This window comes from Botryllus schlosseri, chromosome 7 (assembly GCF_051294905.1).
Source record: "Botryllus schlosseri isolate E-star chromosome 7, Bs_hap1, whole genome shotgun sequence".
NCBI lineage: Eukaryota > Metazoa > Chordata > Ascidiacea > Stolidobranchia > Styelidae > Botryllus > Botryllus schlosseri.
In genome coordinates, this window is record NC_137242.1 from 24,677,026 (window position 1) to 24,685,541 (window position 8,516).

Genomic DNA, 8,516 nt, shown 5'->3' on the forward strand with positions numbered 1-8,516 from the left:
GAGAACTAGAATTGTAGCTACACAATTATTAGGATTAGGCCTACTGAATTCACAAATGAGATACAAGAAAAATCAAGCTCACTTTTGACTTTTTTATCAAGTCTCAGTTCGTGATACTAGGTACGAGAACGGCAAATGTCTGTACTGCACATCGAGCTTGGGTCGTTTCACACGGTACAGTTGTTCTGAAGTATTTTCAGGAAAATCAGAAATTAAATATCAATTAAAATAAGAGCATCGAAACATTTCACAAATTAGATTAAAATTAGGTGACCGACATCTCCGTTCAATTAGCTTAATTGGACAACCACCGAGTATTCCTTGTCTGGTTGAACGTTCATTTGAACTTTGAGCTATCGACATTTTTTCTGAAGCCCGGTTTCCTCCACAATTGACTTTCTTTACCCTTCGCTGAAATTTTTTTTCTCAGTAATTTCTGCATCCTACCAGGTTCCGACAACTGCAGACTTACCGTATCCGGATGCCGTGTCTAGCTAACCCCAATGCCGATGCCTTAGTCGCTGAAAAGTGTTGTCGGGTAGCACATGCATCTCAAAGTGCAAAATAGAATAAAAGTGATGACTCACTGATGAGCACGATATTTTTTGTTGTATTTGTATTTCTTTAATAGAATATTATTTCATTCGTAGTATTTATTACGCCGATGATGTTAGAGATCACAGCGTTATGCTGAATGTGCTATCGTAAAGTTTGAAAAACATGGTTGGACTATGTGACCTATTCTATCTCGATATTGCGTTCTTGCGGCCCGCGGCCTCTACGAAATTTGATAAGTGGCCCGTGACCCGTCTGGAGTTGGCGACATCTGGTTTAACATATATCTCTACTGATTGCTAACGTTCTGACTGCTAATGGTGGATATTGAGATGTTGCTATTTCAAATGGCGTTGATGCGGATTCACAAAAGGGAACTTTAGCTCCAATAACCTCAATCTTCAAATCAAACCCGGGGAGTCGCTTCCAAATGTAACGCTTGAACTTGATATGCTCGATTTTTGAAGATAGAAAGTCGACTTGTTCTAATGATTCTCATCTGCTTTCTATTTGATCATCCTTATTCATCTGCATCACTGTTGCGTGGAAGTTTGCTCTCTTGATCGACGAAGATTCGGCACGACCGGTAATCATTACACATACCCCGTAAGTTTCCGACGACATTTTTATTTTTTTGGTAGAAAGCAATCGATAATTCATTACTTCCACCTTTAGTCCTTGGTCCGTCGCCTTCTCTGACATCTGTGGTTGAAAGATTCAAAACGTAAGGAGAGAGGATACTTGCACTGAAATGTCAGAACGATGCATACTTGTTATGTAGGCCTATGGCAAACAGGGATGCGTTTGTACGTTTGTGTATATCAGTGGGGCCAACCTTTTGGCATAAAGGGTCACATTAGATATACGAACCATTTCGTGGGCCACTTGAATGTCGATGTAGTACGACGGGAGCAAGCTCGGATTAGGTAACAGTGAAAACTAGACTCATCCCATTAGCATAAAAGTTGTTAACATTTATGTCCTGAAACCTCAATGTGAATTTATCTCATTGCCAGGCAAAAAGTTTCTCAAAGTTAACATATTAATTAATTCGGTCAATAATATTGTTGCTTGCATATATTTCGTGTCGCTTCTGTAAACCGCTGGGTTCAGTTTGCAAGAACAGGACTATTAGGTAGGGTTGCCTATACCATATGTAATCTTTTAAAAGGATTTGTCCTATTTTTTCATTAAATTGAAAGTGTCTTAGAAAGACGCCTAAATGTCATCTTTTTGTGAAATTTGTCCTCTTTTTCTAGAAATGTCTTAAAATGCGATAAAAAACTGGACAATCGTCGGAACTGTCATTTTATTCATATTTATTTCATATTTTATTCGCTGTCAGACTAATCAAATTTTTGGCTGGCGCTGCAAGTTTAGACTAAATTACCTGGGAATTTATTTCATAATATAACTAAGTTCGAAAATTACCACGATGGTCAGTCGAAACCCTCTCGAGGGCCGCATGTGGCCCGCGAGCCACGGACTGGCCATACACGGTTTATAAGAATCATTAAATATTTCGTGAATTGCGATAGGCGCATGAAGAATACGATATTTATGAATATTTAAAAACGCAGCATTGATATTGAATGCAAAGCATAATGAATTTGATACTTATACATGATTTACTCACGCGATTACAGAGGTAAGCATGTGTTTGCACTTGTGGTGCTGCAGAAGTATCCGGACGGACAGTCCCAGATGGACATGCATGGGCGAGGATAGCATTGTTTGCGTGTTCTGTTGCATTCATAGGTCACTGGGCAGTCCAGGTCGATTGAGCAGGCTGAAGGATAACACGACTTCTGGTATATGTTGCACAAATATTCTGGCGGGCACTGTGAGTCTTTGTCGCACGAGTGAAGGGGATAGCATCTTCGTTTAGAAATGTTGCACTCGTATCCATGCGGGCATTGCCATGTACTGTCGCAAACTGAAAAATCAGGACTTTCGATTATCTTGTACTCCAACAAAAACGTGGAGTAACGGAGCAGCGTGGCGATACGCAGATGAAATGGTCAGTGGAATTCTAATACTCATAACTTACGTTGTCCTCGAACTTCAGCCATCGTCATCGCCATAATTGCCAAGACAATATAGGTCACTTTCATCTTAGTTATTGGTTATGTCAGGGTCTCTAAAAGCGACATTGGTATTTTCGAATAACGTTATCACTTATCACAGTATAGTTTTTAAACTTTTTAGACCGAGAAAATAAGCTAAGTTTTATTTGAATCTCGCGACTAAAGCCACACACATAGACAAGAATGCACTTCAAGTTTCAGAATGCTATGTATTTACTGCCATATATGAGATAGAAAAAACAAACAGTTGCCCGCGACATAAGTTCTATGAAACATGTGTGATTACAAATCAGGATGCATCATTTTTCTTTGCAGGTCGCATGTGCACTATAGGGCTCACATTTAAAGGACGGGATCATTCGAGGCTGACATTTCGAATTCCGGACATATCAATACAGATCAGGGTTCGGCAACCCCCGGCACGCGAGCCATTTGTGCCTATTTAAATACCGTGATCTCACCGATGCAAAAATATACATTAGGTACAGCACGATGCTCTCTGGGTGACCAGGGAAGGGAAACTTACGACAACGCGAATACACTCGAGTAAAATAGTGCAGAACTCTCAGCCAGTTGCGCCTGTTCTATTCGATGACGAACTTATCCTCGGTTAAATACCCACACGGGTATGCAGGTGACTCCAATACAAAGTGGATATGCCTTCCGCTTTATGGATTTTTAATTTTCCGTTATGTCGAAGAGCATGATGAACCCATTCAATTAAAAAGGAATAGCAAAAAATTCTTGGTACGGTAAAATTTTATTACTGTGTCTTGTCACGGTATATCCCGTCAGCGCTGCAAATATCGTGATCTGAGAAGCGAGAAAGCTCGCTTCTGGTATACGCAATGTTCGTCAAACCGTCCTTGTGCCATATTGAGCGTATCAACCAAAATAGGTTAGGATGAAAAGCGGTTTATTCACTTCGGCACCGCCGGAGGTGCTTGGTCGATGAAGATGCGAAAAGAATAAAGGGTTTAGCGTCAGTCCATCAAGACTTTCTCTCCACGCAATCACGGTGTGCGGAGCATACCTACCACGGAAACCATGGATACCAGTTATACTAAGTCTATGGTCCGACCTAGTCATGAGTATAGACCCCACGAGCTACCGATCACGCGTCTAAACACTCTACAATCACGCGATCTCGTGGGTTATCTAATCCAGCACATGGGTTAGCAACTTTTACAGCAAACAGATCGATGTATAGAGCCAGAATGATATTTGGAATATTAGTAACATAACTAAGAGCATAAGGGCACGGTATAGGTTGTCGATGTAACCTTTTACATCTACTGATCAGTGACGGACAGAAGGCGATCATCATACTCATTTTCCTATGTTAGCCCAATATATTGTGCCTTCCTTCAGCGTTTATCTAATGATACTGCCGAAAATGCTTCCTTGATAATTCCTGAATAATGGAAAGCCATCAGGTGAAAGTCTTCAAAGTAACGAAGCTTTAGCACAAAAATAATAATACAATATCATATTTTCACGGATACACGCCTAATTTCAACCGTAATATTTTACGTTAATCATGTATAAATTTCTCAAACTTAATATATACCTACAACTGTAGTAGGCCTACATACGTCGTGGTTTGGAAGGAGTAACCTAGCCCAAAACTTCAACATCAACTGTAAATTCTTGTTCGTTTCAAAACCGAGTTTTGTCGGCCACGATCGGTTTATATCGGAGGTATCAAGTCAATTGCAGCAGAAGAAAATTCATGTCGTTATATTGTTGGTAAGACAGCGGGTGCATGCTGTACGTCCCTCTCCTAATCAAAGGATTTAATATGCCATGTTTTGAGAACCGGAAAAGAGGACACTTTTTACACATTGAACAACTTATAGTATGGGACGAGAAAACGGTCAAGTTGAAAATTTCCAGGAGAAAATACTGTTGTGTTCGCTAAAAAAATTTAAAAAAGTGTATATTTTCCAACTCGATTCCCGGAGACCTGCTCTAACGTTATTTGGGTTGTGGTTGACCTTTTTTAGTCATCAATCGAAATCCAGAATTCGCGTCAGTTACACAGTGTTTTTTTTTCGCTGTGCCTGGACAATCACCTGGTTGTCAAAGCTATAAAGAAGGACGAATTTCCACAATGAAGGACATTTGGGCGTAATCGGAGGACCATTTCGATTTCTTGAAAAAGGAGAACAAATCCTACTACAGGAGGACGTATAGGCTATGGTAATCCCTAACTAACATGGTTCAGGAATGTCTCCATGATGTGTGCGGATGTCAGGCCGTAAAAGTAAGCTCTCATAAATATTCATCTTTCCAAACACAGCATTCTTATTGGCAGTCGATTCGGACATCAGAACATCACTCAGTTAGGCATTGTAATGTTGTATTCCTTTCACAACTTTCGAATTTGACACCTTTGTTCTATAGAGTATACCAAACTAAAATAAAACAAAAAAAAACAAGTTTTATGCGTCACGGAATCAATCTCAGTTTGCCCACCTGGGAGAAATGGCCATGACACTACCTGGTCTGCTCGGGTCTACATACATTTGCGAGCAAATATTTTCGACCATGAACGTTAACAAGACGTTCCAATCTAACTGATGTTCACGTGCAGTCTTTACCAAGGTCTTCCACGTCCGAAAGGCAGCCAGGTTTCAAGGAACTTGAGAACTTTGATGGACCACAGATGTCTCATTGACTTCAACAGCTATTAACGTACATTACGTTAACAAATTAATTCAATACCGTTTTTGGTTTCTATGCTGGAAACTATAAGTCTACATTAAATACGATATATTTCTTGTATAGGTGGATAAATACGCGATTTATGTACCGATTCTGGAATCCAACCCAAGCATCTCCTTTCCCATATCAGGCTTGCCGATTACAGAAGGTGCTCGCCCCTGGAGTATGATGTTGACGCCGGTTTAGGCTATGGCAATCATTGGAATATAGTCACTAGTCAGCTAGTTAAGTCAGGCGTGGGGCGTGAGGCGAAATTGTGTTTGCAGCAGCCGGTCCTTAATCGGAATAGGAGAGGCGAGGCTCTCCTTGTTCTCTCCTCGCTGGGATACAGTTATTTGGCTGGCATCTGATGTGAAAATGACAAAGAAATTAATTCGAGTTGACACAATTTGTTCTAATAATTCCTAATAATTTTTAATCTTACCTTTCCATGCTTAGTTTTGTGGTATGAGAACTATGTTTCCACACTTTAGGTAGAACACAAGCCAACATCGATTTTCAGTGATCCGGCCGCGATCTTGAGTCATGAACGACAATATTGGTTCACACAAATACGGGAACCTTAATCAGTTGTTCCCAACCATATTATGGTCGTGGCCCAATTCTCGTTTCGCAAATGCTCCATGACACACCTTTAGATTTGGTGACCTGATTACTAAAACGTCAGCACCTTTGCTCAGACCTGCTGACTGCTGATTACTGAAAATGTTATGCTAACACCGCCGCCTGACCTACTCATGGGCCGATTTGATGAGATGATTTCTGAACCACACACCTCTGCAAAACCCAGGTTGAAAGTCACTGCTGTAGAATATACCAGAAAAACTCTGTTACCCGGTGAAAACAACGTCTTGACCGATAGCTTGAAAACCTTTGCTCCAAATGCAGGTTAATTCGATATTTAGGAGTGATCTTTAATCGAATGTTCTTGATAACATCACGTAACTATGGACGCGGCATTTAAACGGTATGTCACAGCAACCACCTTCAAAACTTTCTTTCCGGGAGAAGTAAAGAGCGGGAATTACGTCCTGTCTCACGAGCACAAAAATCAATTAGCGTGTTAACGAGGTAGTATAAATTGGCGTGTGTGCCAAAACAGGATATATTGGCAGCTCGTCATCAATCATTTCCACTGCCACGTAAAATAGCACAGCCAATAAAGCTTTGAAGCAAACACATGTTACGCACAAGACGAATACGCCGCGAATTGCACTAACCGAAGTTTCAGTAACATGAATAAGATACATGCTCAATAGCCGAAGAGGTATTCTGACGTCTACTCTGATGACTCCAAATTGGTAAATGCTTTGAAAACATCAAAACGCAATAAAATCAATAATTAATATTATTAAGATTAGTAGGCCTATATTACGAAGCCAACAAAAGTGGTGTTCAACTGCTCTCTCGGGAATTACAATTTAGGGGCAGATATACTAAAACTATCGCATCGCTGAATAACTTTGCGGAAATATCACATCATACATGAGACATCCGAGAAAAGTTACATTAGTATTTGATTGATATTATAATGAAGAGAGTAATTCGAAGTTAATGCAAAAAGTGACTTGAATGGAGTTGAGTTCCTGAACATATATGCGCCTCGAGTCGAGTCATGATTCAAGTCATCACAACGCTGTTAACGTATCAATAAACAGACACGCATATTTCGGCCACATAAAGAAAACTAAAACCCCGTCAAGACTAGGCTTGGTAATAGAGCATTCCAGTGAAAGACGATGGTTTATGGCTTTGATGGTAACATTTTTGAATCATTCGACTGGTCCGGCCCGCAAGCTATCCAATGAAGGTTTGAATCCGGACCGCGACCCCAGTTTAGTTCGACACCCCTGCTGCATACCGTCAATCAACTTTTTACCTGCTGCATTCGCGGACGAAGTCCTACCCTTACAGGCACAAGAAAAGGCCGGTAATGTGTGCTCACATCAAAGCGACTATAGAAAGTACCGACACCCACCATCAACAGCGCAACGTGTCTCTAGAGCCCTACACAACAAACGGGCTAAGCCTATCGATATCATAATAATCTGACATATCCATTGTATACAGCTACCTAGACCGAACGATCTTTATTAGTTGAATGACAATGAACGAAAATTCGTAGGGCCCTAATGCATTCTGTGGACCCAGTTCCACCCTTACAGATCAAGGAAAGGCTGGTAATTGGTGTGGCTATAGAAAATCTCAACAGCGCAACTTTGCTCTGCGACGCGATTGTACTTCGAAATACAAGCTCCTTGCCCATTGCCGCGACGCCAGCCGCACAACCACTCATTTGCTCCTCTGCTACGCTCTCGTTTCGCCAGAAAGCATCGTTGCGTCACTATGCCACTCTGCATAATAATGAAAAATTCGAAGCTGACTGTGGGGGTTCCAGGGCCATGAGCGAAATAGAATTTATATTTTCGTAATGAGTATAGCGGAAGCTTTCGATTGATACCCGTTTTATCAAATCTGATGCTCGAGAAGCCGGTCAAAAATTACCGTCAAATTGCCTTTAGCCAAATGGAAAATGTAACGTAGACCAATACCACTGAGCCGTGAGATTCTCTTGTGTCCACACCGAATAGGACACTATATGGTCAAATCATCGACATCATAACTTCTGTCGTGTGAATTCTTGCAAGAAAAGCTGTATAAGAAAGTGCTTTCACTGCGCTGCTATAGTCCGGGTTGTAATGAGTCAAGTCGAATGAATTAGATTTTTCTTAGTTGTGTGAACGTGTCACTTTCTCTATAAATTGGCTTCAATCTCAATGACTACGTATTTGAATAAATGTAATCAAACTGAATTAGCGTAGTACCGAAATATCGTGCATTTATCACTCTACAGGTCACGGTGATCCACGGTAAAGATTTTAATGTGGATAGCCTACCTATAATATCAAGCACCTGATTAGCTCTCGACAAAGGTGGAAAGGATATAAATCGATATAACGTGGTGTTGTCTGACACCCTTTGTACACATTGTTAAGGAACAGAGTTGCAACGAAGTCACGAGGCTCCGAGTCACAAGTAACAATTCAATCTCACTTTTGTAGTTTTGACTCGAGTCAAGTCGAGTCATTTTCAATTCAGCAACGAGTCAAGTCCGAGTCCAAGTCATTGTGGTGACTGTTCAGTTTC

The 8,516-nt window shown here is 40.8% G+C and overlaps 2 long non-coding RNA genes across 2 annotated transcripts; both read right to left on the reverse strand.

The window, feature by feature from the left end:
- Positions 1-396: 396 nt before the first annotated feature.
- On the reverse strand, positions 397-2,702 carry LOC145442967 (uncharacterized). The gene is made up of 4 exons (XR_013916221.1): positions 2,606-2,702; positions 2,192-2,491; positions 473-1,257; positions 397-411 (listed from the first exon to the last, which is right to left on the reverse strand). It is a non-coding gene; the product is annotated as an uncharacterized LOC145442967 (long non-coding RNA).
- A 2,285-nt stretch (positions 2,703-4,987) lies between these two features.
- On the reverse strand, positions 4,988-7,929 carry LOC145442980 (uncharacterized). The gene is made up of 2 exons (XR_013916233.1): positions 5,794-7,929; positions 4,988-5,715 (listed from the first exon to the last, which is right to left on the reverse strand). It is a non-coding gene; the product is annotated as an uncharacterized LOC145442980 (long non-coding RNA).
- Between the last annotated feature and the right edge of the window lie 587 nt (positions 7,930-8,516).